This window comes from Mytilus trossulus, unplaced genomic scaffold (genome assembly GCF_036588685.1).
Source record: "Mytilus trossulus isolate FHL-02 unplaced genomic scaffold, PNRI_Mtr1.1.1.hap1 h1tg000110l__unscaffolded, whole genome shotgun sequence".
In the NCBI taxonomy this organism is placed as follows: domain Eukaryota; kingdom Metazoa; phylum Mollusca; class Bivalvia; order Mytilida; family Mytilidae; genus Mytilus; species Mytilus trossulus.
Window position 1 is genome coordinate 1359416 of NW_026963297.1, and position 14246 is coordinate 1373661.

Sequence of the window (14246 nt, forward strand, 5' to 3'; positions counted from 1 at the left end):
CCCCACTTGCGTCTTCATTGCCAAGACCTTTGTACATGGACGACAACACTAGAACACACATGGCAAGCATTTTAACCGAGTCCAAAGAGCAACAAGCCATTTACACTATTTTTTAACCTTCCATGCCCCATACATAAACCCTATCAAACATGTCTGAGATGCCATTGATGGAAATCTCAATCACAGAGATCCACCTTCACAATATTTTGTCGATTTAAAAGTGGTATTTGTTGCTTAATGCAACAGATTTCCTAAACTAAAGCTTGAAGGCTTGCACCGAGAATGATACGTCGTGTTATGAAACTGTAGCGGAAGTGACGTTGTAACACATGCTTTTGACTCAAATATTGACATAAATTTTGCCAAATATACCAAAGCTAATGTGTAGAAAATTTTATTAATATTGGGTGATCAATTGTTGTAAAAAAGTAAAATCACACTGAAACTTAAATTATGTTTCTGAATTGTGTAATTCACACTATTTCTATGAACGGAAAACCTACATGCATAAAACCTTTATAAGTGACTAAAATTACATTTCTGGTTTGTTTATGGTATACATAAGCAAAATTGCTAAATGATTGTTTTCTTTTTTTTGTGGAATAATTGATTTTTTTAATTTGCAAAAAAATCTATGCAATAAAAATAGGTGGTGCTTAACTTTTGGCGGACTGTATATTATTGTAATCAATTGCATTGCACCAAGTAAATGTTAACACACAATGATAATGCACATGTACCAATACACCGTATATCAGGTTACTTTTGCATCAAATTTTGTATGCAGTTTGGGCCTTTGAAAAGTTAAATAATCACTGCTTTTATTTTTTTCTCCTTTCATGGCCAAGTACAATCCATTTCAATGAACAAAAACATTGGGGTACAATAACTACCGATTAAGTTGCACAATATTTCCAGATATACAGTATAATTTTATATTATTTGGTGAAATAAAAACATGTCTATTTATATTCAATATTGTTTAATCTCATAAAGCAGTCAATTAAAGTGTTTCTATCATTAACATAAATGATATCAAAAGGTCTGGAGTAATAAATAACAGCTTTGTCACTTTCCTCAATTCGTTGTTGATTTTTTAGTTTATCAAAGTGATCCAGCGACATTTCCAACATGTTAGTATCACCTGAAACAAAACAACAATAATCAATATATATGTACATTTCCAAAAAAAAAAAATATGAGGGTAAATTTGGTAAATATGAATAAAAGTTCCAGTCTCCCCCACGTTCAACATTTTTTATAGGTCCAAGGGCAAAAACTAAAAAACAATTTTTATTTTTTTTGTACTTTAAAACGTTTTATAAATATCTTATAGAAATGTAAGCTTTGGAATGCTTCAGTGCAATTTTCAATGTAATTGATATTTTCAAGAGGCATAACTCTTTTAAAAACAATTGATCGGCACTGATTATCGAACTTATCTGACACATTGCTAATATAAGTTTCATAAAAATCTGGCAAGAATTGTATACAAGATAGCGCTAACAATGCAACTTTCCATGTAATTAATTCCAAGGGGCATACCTCTTTTAAACATAGTACATTTTCAAACTTGTCTAAGACATTGCTGATATAAATCTATGATATAAGATTCATAAAAATCTGGCAAGAATTATACACATGAGAGTGCTAGCAATGCAATTTTCCATGTAATTAATATTTCCAAGAGACATAACTCTTTTAAAAATAGTTGATCGGCACTGATTTTCGAACTTGCCTTAGACATTTCTGATATAAACCTATGATATAAGATTCATAAAAAATATGGCAAAAATTATACACATGAGAGTGCTAGCAATGCAATTTTCCATGTAATTAATATTTCCAAGGGACATAACTTTTTTTAAATAGTTTAATAACATTTTATACTGCATATCTTGCTGATCTGATTCATATCTTTTATATGTCAATGAAGGTGTTACCTAACACTACAGGGATATAACTCTGTAAAATCAGCTAAACATTTATTCACATTGTGTTGTTAAGGAAATATTTAGCTTCTCAATGATCAAAATTATTGTTTGTCAAACTGCTATGTAACCATTGCATTTTTCTGATAAAATGGTTGGTTTAATTTTTTTTTTTTTTTATGTTTTTGTCAAAGAGTCAAAGTAAATGCTTTGTCAAAATTTTATGAAAATTAAACGAATCAAATTAATTTTAGTGCAGGTGTTGGGTATCACCATAAGGTGTATACTTAATATTTACATCTGTTTTGTTTACTTTAATTCCTGGTATCGTAAGTTTTGTCATTTTTAAAGTCTTTCCTCTACGCGAGGAAAGACCTTATTGTTTTTCTAATGTTTTTTTCCAACATTTTCTTGACATGCCCGCATCTTGTTTATTTTAAAGTTATGAATACCAAATAAGAACCATCGATAGACCTCATCATGAAGTATTACCAGATGACATTGTTAAGGATTTCATCATCCCCTTATGAAGGTATCTCCCTTTTATTGATTTTTTTTCAACATAGCCCCCCCTCGTTGTTTTTAAAGATATCATGACCTTATTTGTCTCATCATGATGTATTACCATATGAGGCTGAATAGGATTTCATCTTCCCCTATGAGAGTTATATCCCCTTGAAACGATTTCTTTCCTTTGCATTTTTTTTTTTAAAGTATTTGAGATAGAATCGATTTGAAAACGGCAACATGTACAGGAACAGAGAGCAATGTTAATGAACATAAAGAATTATTTTATTATTAACCCTTATAAGGAGTTATTTCCCTTGATAAATTGTACACAATTTTAGAAAAAATCTATTTCGAGAACCGGAAGTCGTAGAGACTTTGGAACTTCACCAATAATCTGTAATGCATGTGACCTTCAATATGCACACAAGGTCAATTTAAAGCTTACATATTAGGAAAACGATAAGACTTGGCTGCCTACATACAGCGTATAAAATGTTCCTCTCGACGAGCTCTACATTTTATATAATTCGCCCAAAAATGTCCGACCGTCTGTTCAAAAGTTACAACGGGATGATTCTTATAAATATAGTATTTTGTGTATATCTTTTTAAAGGTGCAAAGGGAATCTTGGTAGCTGGGGTATACTGGAGAAGAAACCCAAGGTGTTCTTCCGCACATTTTTTTTGGAACGTAGGTCCAAATTTAGGGTAAGACACCCAATCCCGCTACCTTACAGAAAAGTTAATGAAAAATATTGTACGGCAATACTTTTGTCGCACTAGGTCCAAAGAAAAGCCAGGTTGCAATGGTTTACTTTAGAAAAAAACACAGGGTGTTCTTCGGCTTAGTTTATTCTGTTTAAAAGAAAGTGCAAAGTTGGGGCCGGACACCCTACCCCACTACTTTAAAGAAAAAAATTATAAAAAATGTTCTTTGTCAAATCCTTGTCCACAATAGGCGTAAAGGGGATCTGGGTAGCTGTGGTCTACTTGAGAAAAAACACAGGTTGTACTTCGGCTTAGTTTATTGTTTTTCATGTAGGCTCAAGGATTGAGTCGGACAGTCTTCTCACCTTAAAGTCTTCCATGCAGAAAAGTTAATAAAAAATGTTCTACGGCAAAACTTTTGTCTGCACTAGGTGCAAAGGGAAGCTGGGGTATACTGGAGAAGAAACCAAGGTGTTCTTCCGCACAGTTTGTTTGGAACATAGGTCCAAATTAAGGAACAGACACCCAACCCCGCTACCTTACAGAAAAGTTAATACAAAATATTGTACGGCAATACTTTTGCCCGCACTAGGTGCAAAGAAAAGTCGGGACACCCTACCCCATTGAGAAAAAACACAGGGTGTTCTTCGGCTTAGTTTATTTATTTGAAAGAAAGTGCAAAATTGTTGTCGGACACCCTACCCCATCACCTTACAGAAAAATTAATAAAAAACATTTTGACGTCAAATAATTGGCCGCAATAGGCATAAAGATAAGCTGTGTAGCTGTAGTCTACTTCAGAAAAAAATAAAGTGTGTTCTACGGCTTAGTTTATTGTTTTTTTAAGCAGGTTCAAGGATTGAGTCCGTCAGTCTTAGTACCTTAAAGTCTACCTTACACTTACAGAAAAGTAAATAAAAAATGTGCTACGGCAAAACTTGTGTCTGCACTAGGTGCAAAGGGAAGCTTGGTAGCTGGGGTATACTGGAGAAGAAACCCAAGGTGTTCCTCCTCACAGTTTTTTTGGAACGTAGGTCCAAATTTGGGAACAGACACCCAACCCCGCTACCTTATAGAAAAGTTAATAAAAAATATTGTACGGCAATACTTTTGTCCGCACTAGGTGCAAAGGAAGGTCGGGTAGCTGTGGTTTACTTGAGAAAAAACACAGGGTGTTCTTCGGCTTAGTTTAATTTTTTGAAAGAATGTGCAAAATTGATGTCGGACACCCTACCCCATCACCTTACAGAAAAAAATAATAAAAAAAATATTGACGTCAAATAATTGTCCGCAATAGGCACAAAGGGAAGCTGTGTAGCTGTGGTCTACTTCAGAAAAAAACACAGTGTGTTTTACGGCTTAGTTTATTGTTTTTTATGTAGGTTCAAAGATTTAGTCCGTCAGTCTTATTACCTTACAGTCTACCTTACACTTACAGAAAAATTAATAAAAAATGTTCTACGGCAATACTTGTGTCTGCACTAGGTGCAAAGTGAAGCTGGGTAGCTGAGGTATACTGGAGAAGAAACCCAAGGTGTTCTTCTGCACAGTTTTTTTGGAACGTAGGTCTAAATTTAGGAACATATACCCAACCCCGCTACCTTACAGAAAAGTTAATAAAAAATATTGTACGGCAATACTTTTGTCCGCACTAGGTGCAAAGGAAGGTCGGGTAGCTGTGGTTTACTTGAGAAAAATACAGTGTGTTCTACGGCTTAGTTTGTTTGTTTTTTGAAAGAAAGTGCAAAATAGATGTCGGACACCCTACCCCATCACCTAACAGAAAAATTAAAAAAAAAATATTGACAAATAATTGTCCGCAATAGGCACAAAGGGAAGCTGTGTAGCTGTGGTCTACTTATGAAAAAACACAGTGTGTTTTACGGCTTAGTTTATTGTTTTTTATGTATGTTCAAAGATTTAGTCCGTCAGTCTTATTACCTTACAGTCTACCTTACACTTACAGAAAAGTTAATTTAGGAACAGACACCCAACCCCGCTACCTTACAGAAAAAATAATAAAAAATATTGTACGGCAATACTTTTGTCCACACTAGATGCAAAGGAAGGTCGGGTAGCCGTGGTTGACTTGAGAAAAACACAGGCTGTTCTTCGGCTTAGTTTATTTTTTTGACAGAAAGTGCAAAATTGATGTCGGACACCCTACCCCATCACCTAACATTAAAATTAATAAAAAAAATATTGACGTCAAATAATTGTCCGCAATAGGCACAAAGGGAAGCTGTGAAGCTGTGGTCTACTTCAGAAAAAAAAATACAGTGTGTTTTACGGCTTAGTTTATTGTTTTTTATGTAGATTCAAAGATTTAGTCCGTCAGTCTTATTACCTTACAGTCTACCTTACACTTACAGAAAAGTTAATAAAAAATGTTGTAAGCAAAAATACTTGTGTCTGCACTAGGTGCAAAGGGAAGCTGGGTAGCTGAGGTGTACTGAAAAAGAATCCCAAGGTGTTCTTCGGCACAGTTTTTTTTGGAACGTAGGTCCAAATTTAAGAACAGACACCCAACCCCGCTACCTTACAGAAAAGGTAATAAAAAATATTGTACGGCAATACTTTTGTCCGCACTAGGTGCAAAGGAAGGTCGGGTAACTGTGGTTTACTTGAGAATAAACACAGGTTGTTCTTCGGCTTAGTTTATTTACTTGAAAGAAAGTGCAAAATTGGTGTCGGACACCCTACCCCATCACCTTACAGAAAATTAATTAAAAAAATATTGACGTCAAATAATTGTCCGCCGTAGGCACAAAGGGAAGCTGTGTAGCTGTGGTCTACTTCAGAAAAAAATACAGTGTGTTTTACGGCTTAGTTTATTGTTTTTTAAGTAGGTTCAAAGATTTAGTACGTCAGTCTTATTACCTTTCAGTCTACCTTACACTTACAGAAAAGTTAATAAAAAATGTTCTACGCCAATACCTGTGTCTGCACTAGGTGCAAAGGGAAGCTGGGTAGCTGAGGTGTACTGGAGAAAAAACCCAAGGTGTTCTTCCGCACATTTTTTTTGGAACGTAAGTCCAAATTTAGGAACAGACACCCAACCCCGCTACCTTACAGAAAAGTTAATAAAAAATATTGTACGGCAATACTTTTGTCCGCACTAGGTGCAAGGGAAGGTCGTGTAGCTGTGGTTTACTTTAGAAAAAAACACAAGGTGTTCCTCGGCTTAGTTTATTTTTTGGAAAGAAAGTGCAAAATTGATGTCGGACACCCTACCCCAGCACCTTACAGAAAAATTAATAAAAAAATATTGACGTCAAATAATTGTCCGCAATAGGCACAAAGGGAAGCTGTGTAGCTGTGGTCTACTTCAGAAAAAACACAGTGTGTTTTACGGCTTAGTTTATTGTTTTTTATGTAGGTTCATAGATTTAGTCCTCAGTCTTATTACCTTACAGTCTACCTTACACTTACAAAAAAGTTAATAAAAAATGTTCTAAGGCAATACTTGTGCCTGCACTAGGTGCAAAGGGAAGCTGGGTAGCTGAGGTGTACTGGAGAAGAAACCCAAGGTGTTCTTCGGCACATTTTTTTTTTGGGAACGTAGGTCCAAATTTAGGAACAGACACCCAACCCCGCTACCTTACAGAAAAGTTAATAAAAAATATTGTACGGATATACTTTTGTCCGCACTAGGTGCAAAGGAAGGTCGGGTAACTGTGGTTTACTTAAGAATAAACACAGGGTGTTCTTCGGCTTAGTTTTTTTTTTTGAAAGAAAGTGCAAAATTGATGTCGGACACCCTACCACATCACCTTACAGAAAAATTAATAAAAAAAATATTGACGTCAAATAATTGTCCGCAATAGGCACAAAGGGAAGCTGTGAAGCTGTGGTCTACTTCAGAAAAAAACACAGTGTGTTTTACGGCTTAGTTTATTGTTTTTTATGTAGGTTCAAAGATTTAGTCCGTCAGTCTTATTACCTTACAGTCTACCTTACACTTACAGAAAAGTTAATAAAAAATGTTGTAAGCAAAAATACTTGTGTCTGCACTAGGTGCAAAGGGAAGCTGGGTAACTGAGGTGTACTGGAAAAGAATCCCAAGGTGTTCTTCGGCACAGTTTTTTTTTGGAACGTAGGTCCAAATTTAAGAACAGACACCCAACCCCGCTACCTTACAGAAAAGTTAATAAAAAATATTGTACGGCAATACTTTTGTCCGCACTAGGTGCAAAGGAAGGTCGGGTAACTGTGGTTTACTTGAGAATAAACACAGGTTGTTCTTCGGCTTAGTTTATTTACTTGAAAGAAAGTGCAAAATTGGTGTCGGACACCCTACCCCATCACCTTACAGAAATATAATTAAAAAAATATTGACGTCAAATAATTGTCCGCCGTAGGCACAAAGGGAAGCTGTGTAGCTGTGGTCTAGTTCAGAAAAAAATACAGTGTGTTTTACGGCTTAGTTTATTGTTTTTAAAGTAGGTTCAAAGATTTAGTCCGTCAGTCTTATTACCTTTCAGTCTACCTTACACTTACAGAAAAGTTAATAAAAAATGTTCTACGGCAATACTTGTGTCTGCACTAGGTGCAAAGGGAAGCTAGGTAGCTGAGGTGTACTGGAGAAAAAACCCAAGGTGTTCTTCCGCACATTTTTTTTGGAACGTAAGTCCAAATTTAGGAACAGACACCCAACCCCGCTACCTTACAGAAAAGTTAATAAAAAATATTGTACGGCAATACTTTTGTCCGCACTAGGTGCAAGGGAAGGTCGTGTAGCTGTGGTTTACTTTAGAAAAAAACACAAGGTGTTCTTCGGCTTAGTTTATTTTTTTGAAAGAAAGTGCAAAATTGATGTCGGACACCCTACCCCAGCACCTTACAGAAAAATTAATAAAAAAAATATTGACGTCAAATAATTGTCCGCAATAGGCACAAAGAGAAGCTGTGTAGCTGTGGTCTACTTCAGAAAAAACACAGTGTGTTTTACGGCTTAGTTTATTGTTTTTTATGTAGGTTCATAGATTTAGTCCTCAGTCTTATTACCTTACAGTCTACCTTACACTTACAAAAAAGTTAATAAAAAATGTTCTAAGGCAATACTTGTGTCTGCACTAGGTGCAAAGGGAAGCTGGGTAGCTGAGGTGTACTGGAGAAGAAACCCAAGGTGTTCTTAGGCACAGTTTTTTTTGGAACATAGTTCCAAGTTTAGGAACAGACACCCAACCCCGCTACCTTACAGAAAAGTTAATAAAAAATATTGTACGGCAATACTTTTGTCCGCACTAGGTGCAAAGGAAGGTCGGGTAGCTGCGGTTTACTTGAGAAAAAAACACAGGATGTTCTTCGGCTTAGTTTATTTTTTTGAAAGAAAGTGCAAAATTGATGTCGGACACCCTACCCCATCACCTAACAGAAAAATTAATAAAAAAAATATTGACGTCAAATAATTGTCCGCAATAGGCACAAAGGGAAGCTGTGTAGCTGTTGTCTACTTCAGAAAAAAAACACAGTGTGTTTTACGGCTTAGTTTATTGTTTTTTATGTAGGTTCAAAGATTTAGTCCGTCAGTCTTATTACCTTACAGTCTACCTTACACTTACAGAAAAGTTAATACAAAATGTTCTACGGCAATACTTGTGTCTGCACTAGGTGCAAAGGGAAGCTGGGTAGCTGAGGTGTACTGGAGAAGAAACCCAAGGTGTTCTTCGGCACATTTTTTTTTTTGAAACGTAGGTCCAAATTTAGGAACAGACACCCAACCCCGCTACCTTACAGAAAAGGTAATAAAAAATATTGTACGGCAATACTTTTGTCCGCACTAGGTGCAAAGGAAGGCCGGGTAACTGTGGTTTACTTGAGAATAAACACAGGGTGTTCTTCGGCTTAGTTTATTTTTTTGAACGACAGTGCAAAATTGACGTCGGACACCCTACCACATCACCTTACAGAAAAATTAATAAAAAAATATTGACGTCAAATAATTGTCCGCAATAGGCACAAAGGGAAGCTGTGAAGCTGTGGTCTACTTCAGAAAAAACACAGTGTGTTTTACGGCTTAGTTTATTGTTTTTTATGTAGGTTCAAAGATTTAGTCCGTCAGTCTTATTACCTTACAGTCTACCTTAGACTTACAGAAAAGTTAATAAAAAATGTTCTACGGCAATACTTGTGTTACGCACTATGTGCAAAGGGAAGCTGGGTAGCTGAGGTGTACTGGAGAAGAAACCCAAGGTGTTCTTCCGCACAGTTTTTTCGGAACGTTAGTCCAAATTTAGGAACAGACACCCAACCCCGCTACCTTACAGAAAAGTTAATAAAAAATATTGTACGGCAATACTTTTGTCCGCACTAGGTGCAAAGGAAGGTCGGGTAACTGTGGTTTACTTGAGAATAAACACAGGATTTTCTTCGGCTTAGTTTATTTTTTTGAAAGAAAGTGCAAAATTGATGTCGGACACCCTACCCCAGCACCTTACAGAAAAATTAATAAAAAAAATATTGACGTCAAATAATTGTCCGCATAAGGCACAAAGGGAAGCTGTGTAGCTGTGGTCTACTTTAGAAAAAACACAGTGTGTTTTACGGCTTAGTTTATTGTTTTTTATGTAGGTTCAAAGATTTAGTCCGTCAGTCTTATTATCTTACAGTCTACCTTACACTTACAGAAAAAATAAAAAAAAATGTTCTACAGATGGGTGCGGTCCTAACCTTGACAAAAGTTAACTTAGAGTTAACTTGTTGACTGCTTTCTAAGTTAACTTGATAATTTTTAAGCAGTCAAGCAAGTTAACTTCGTCGTTGGTGGACCAGACCTACGGTCTGCTTTTTTAGGACTGCTGCAGACCTATCGACAAGTCTGCTCCAGACCAGACCTGTGGACAAGTCTGCTTTTGACCAGTCCTGAGGACAGGTCTGCCCAGACCAGACCTGTGGACAAGTCTGCTTTTGACCAGTCCTGAGGACAGGTCTGCCTCATACCAGACCTGTGGACAGGTCTGCTCCTGACCAGACCTGAGGACAGGTCTGCTTTTGACCAGACCTGTGGACAAGTCTGCTATTGACCAGACCTGAGGACAGGTCTGCTTATGACAGATTATCGTTATAAGAGTTTTCATATCAGACTTGAGCTTTCAATAAAATATGTAAACAATTAAACATTCGCATTGTTTTTCCACAGATATCATTTATTATTTACTGACTCTACTAGATATCATACAAATGCTCTCTTTTATTTGATATACATGTATTCTTATATAAATAAAAAATGGCTATACGATCACACAGAGGTTTTTTTTATTAGAAGGCGGATAGAAAGGTTATCCAACGCATCGGAACACTATTCTTATATCACGGGATATCGGCAACATTGTCTACGTTACTTCGTTCCCCGTTGTTTACCTGTCCCTTCCTAAATTTTACTTTATGCATAAATTTATGCTTGCATGGATATTTCATTGATATTCAACTTGTTTGCATTGGATTTACTATTCTATTTCCCGCAGAATATTCTAACAGAGATTGTACAGGGTCCGTAAGCATACGGTGTGGTAAAACTATCAACAATCTCGTCAAATTTGTCAGATTTATCGAGAGATTTGTCATTGCCGATATTTATATGGGACGTCCTAAAATTATACTCAATGCGCACTTTAATGAAATAGTTGCCACTTGACGTTTAACTATAAACAAAATCAATCAACCGACATAATAGATTCCAAATAGAGAACCTCGTATACTTTTTTTTTATTAAATCATTGTAAATAGTACAAATGAATTCAGACATGTCAGTGTTGGTACTTTGATGATGTGGCATAATAGTTTTGTTTTACACGTACACCGTCATGAACTCCTATATATATGATGTGACTGTTATTATGAATAAAGAGATGAAATTCTGACATTCTCAATTTATTCAGAATATTTTTTGCATTAATAGTTTTCTAATATTATTGATTACGTGTACATTTACGGTATTACTAAAATGTGAACAGGAGCGCCAGGAAAAGACATAAAGGCGCTCGATACAATGGTATGCGGGTATATAGATTTGCAAATAAAAGTGCACATATGATCAGTTTTGGTCAAATAGTTTTGTTTTCCAAGTCAGCATGAGGTATTAAAACTACTGAAATTTTGTTACGTATCAATATTTTGAATAAAAGGAGGACACACTGGTATCCTAAATTTATGCGAACAAAAATTTGTTGTTATTAAATTGCAATATTGCTGTCCATTGTCATGATTATATTATACATTGATTCCTGACATAAAAAATATGGCTGATTAATACTATGCGGGTATGTCATGGTGTATATAGATTTACAAATTAAAGTGCACATATGGTCAGTTTTGGTAATGCGGTCAAATAATTTTGTTGTACAAGTCAGCTGGAGGTATCAAAACTACTGAAATTTTGTTACGTATCAATATTTTGAATAAAATTAGGACATGCTGGTATCCTTAATTAAGGCGAACAAAAATTTGTTGTTATTATATTGCAATATTGCTGTCCATTGTCATGATTGTATTATACATTGAATCCTGACATTAAAAATAAGGCTGATTTACTATGCTGGTATATAGATTTACAATTTAAAGTTCACATATGGTCAGTTTTGGTAATGTGGTCAAATAATTTTGTTGTACAAGTCAGCTGGAGGTATCAAAACTACTGAAATTTTGTTACGTATCAATATTTTGAATAAAATGAGGACATGCTGGTATCCTTAATTTATGCGAACCAAAATTTTTTGTTATTGTATTGCAACATTGCTGTCCATTGTCATGATTGTATTATACATTGAATCCTGACATAAAAAAAATATGGCTAATTTACTATGCAGGTATATAGATTTACAAATTAAAGTGCATATATGGTCAGTTTTGGTTGATGCGGTCAAATAATTTTGTTGTACAAGTCAACTGGAAAAATCAAAACTACTGAAATTTTGTTACGTATCAGTATTTTAAGTAAAAAGAGGACATGCTGGCACCCTTAATTAAGGCGAACAAAAATTTGTTGTTATTATATTGCAATATTGCTGTCCATTGTCATGATTGTATTATACATTGAATCCTGACATTAAAAATAAGGCTGATTTACTATGCTGGTATATAGATTTACAATTTAAAGTTCACATATGGTCAGTTTTGGTATTGTGGTCAAATAATTTTGTTGTACAAGTCAGTTGGAGGTATCAAAACTACTGAAATTTTGTTACGTATCAATATTTTGAATAAAATGAGGACAAGCTGGTATCCTAAATTTATGCGAACAAAATTTTTTTGTTATTGTATTGCAATTTTGCTGTCCATTGTGATGATTGTATTATACATTGAATCCTGACATAAAAAAATATGGCTGATTTACTATGCAGGTATATAGATTTACAAATTAAAGTGCACATATGGTCAGTTTTGGTGGATGCGGTCAAACAATTTTGTTGTACAGGTCAGCTGGAGGTATCAAAACTACTGAAATTTTGTTACGTATCAATATTTTGAATAAAATGAGGACATGCTGGTATCCTAAATTTATGCGAACAAAAATTTGTTGTTATTATATTGCAACATTGCTGTCCATTGTCATGATTGTATTATACATTGAATCCGGACATAAAAAATATGGCTGATTTACTATGCAGGTATATAGATTTACAAATTAAAGTGCATATATGGTCAGTTTTGGTGGACACGGTCAAATAATTCTGTTGTAGAAGTCAACTGGAGGCATCAAAACTACTGAAATTTTGTTACGTATCAGTATTTTAAGTAAAAAGAGGACATGCTGGCACCCTTTATTTAGACGAACAAAAATTTGTTGTTATTATATTGCAATATTGCTGTCCATTGTCATGATTGTTTTATCGTTGAATCCTGACATTAAAAATAAGGCTGATTTACTATGCTGGTATATAGATTTACAATTTAAAGCTCATATATGGTCAGTTTTGGTAATGTGGTCAAATAATTTTGTTGTACAAGTCAGCTGGAGGTATCAAAACTACGGAAATTTTGTTGCGTATCAATATTTTGAATAAAATGAGGACATGCTGGTATCCTAAATTTATGCGAACCAAAATTTTTTGTTATTGTATTGCAATTTTGCTGTCCATTGTCATGATTGTATTATACATTGAATCCTGACATAAAAAAATATGGCTGATTTACTATGCAGGTATATAGATTTACAAATTAAAGTGCACATATGGTCAGTTTTGGTGGATGCGGTCAAACAATTTTGTTGTACAGGTCAGCTGGAGGTATCAAAACTACTGAAATGTTGTTATGTATCAATATTTTGAATAAAATGAGGACATGCTGGTATCCTAAATTTATGCGAACCAAAATTTTTTGTTATTGTATTGCAATTTTGCTGTCCATTGTCATGATTGTATTATACATTGAATCCTGACATAAAAAATATGGCTGATTTACTATGCGGGTATATAGATTTACAAATTAAAGTGCATATATTGTCAGTTTTGGTGGATGCGGTCAAATAATTTTGTTGTACAAGTCAACTGGAGTCATCAAAACTACTGAAATTTTGTTACGTATCAGTATTTTGAGTAAAAAGAGGACATGCTGGCACCCTTAATTTAGACGAACAAAAATTTGTAGTCATTATTTAAATGAATTAAACTATTGCTGAATGTGGATGCATAGTTCAAGGATGTATAACTAACAAGGACGTATACACCTAACATCAAATATACTTCTTTTCAAAAATATACATAATAAGATTGAATTTGATCTCGGAATATATATATATTCAGTGCCTGTTATCATTGTAACCGAGATCGTTTATATAATAGATAAATTTTCAGATCACAGATAAATTTGTATTACGTTCTGTGCGTACTTATTTTCAAATATTTGTATTTAATCCTGTTCATAAAACGGAAGTATTAATTTTCAAATTACTTTATTTTCGATGTTTATACTACGAAACAAAGATATTATTTTTTTTTAAATCAACGAAGAGCGGTCCTGGTTACAAGTTAACTTAGTGTTGAGCAGACCAGTCAAAAGTTAACTTGGGAACAGGTCTGGTTTTGATCGGATTTGTCCAAGCAGAAGTTAACTTTGTGGCAGGACCTGTTTCCAAGTTAACTTATGTTAACTTTATGAC

The 14246-nt window shown here is 34.7% G+C and overlaps 1 long non-coding RNA gene across 2 annotated transcripts in view; it reads right to left on the bottom strand.

Moving 5' to 3' along the window:
* Window positions 1-378: 378 nt before the first annotated feature.
* The window catches only part of LOC134700024 (uncharacterized), a 55643-nt gene continuing 41775 nt past the window's right edge, over window positions 379-14246 (bottom strand). For both annotated transcript variants that reach the window (XR_010103730.1, XR_010103732.1), the window contains exon 5: window positions 379-1144. This is a non-coding gene — a long non-coding RNA (uncharacterized LOC134700024). The remainder of the gene's footprint in view (window positions 1145-14246) is intronic.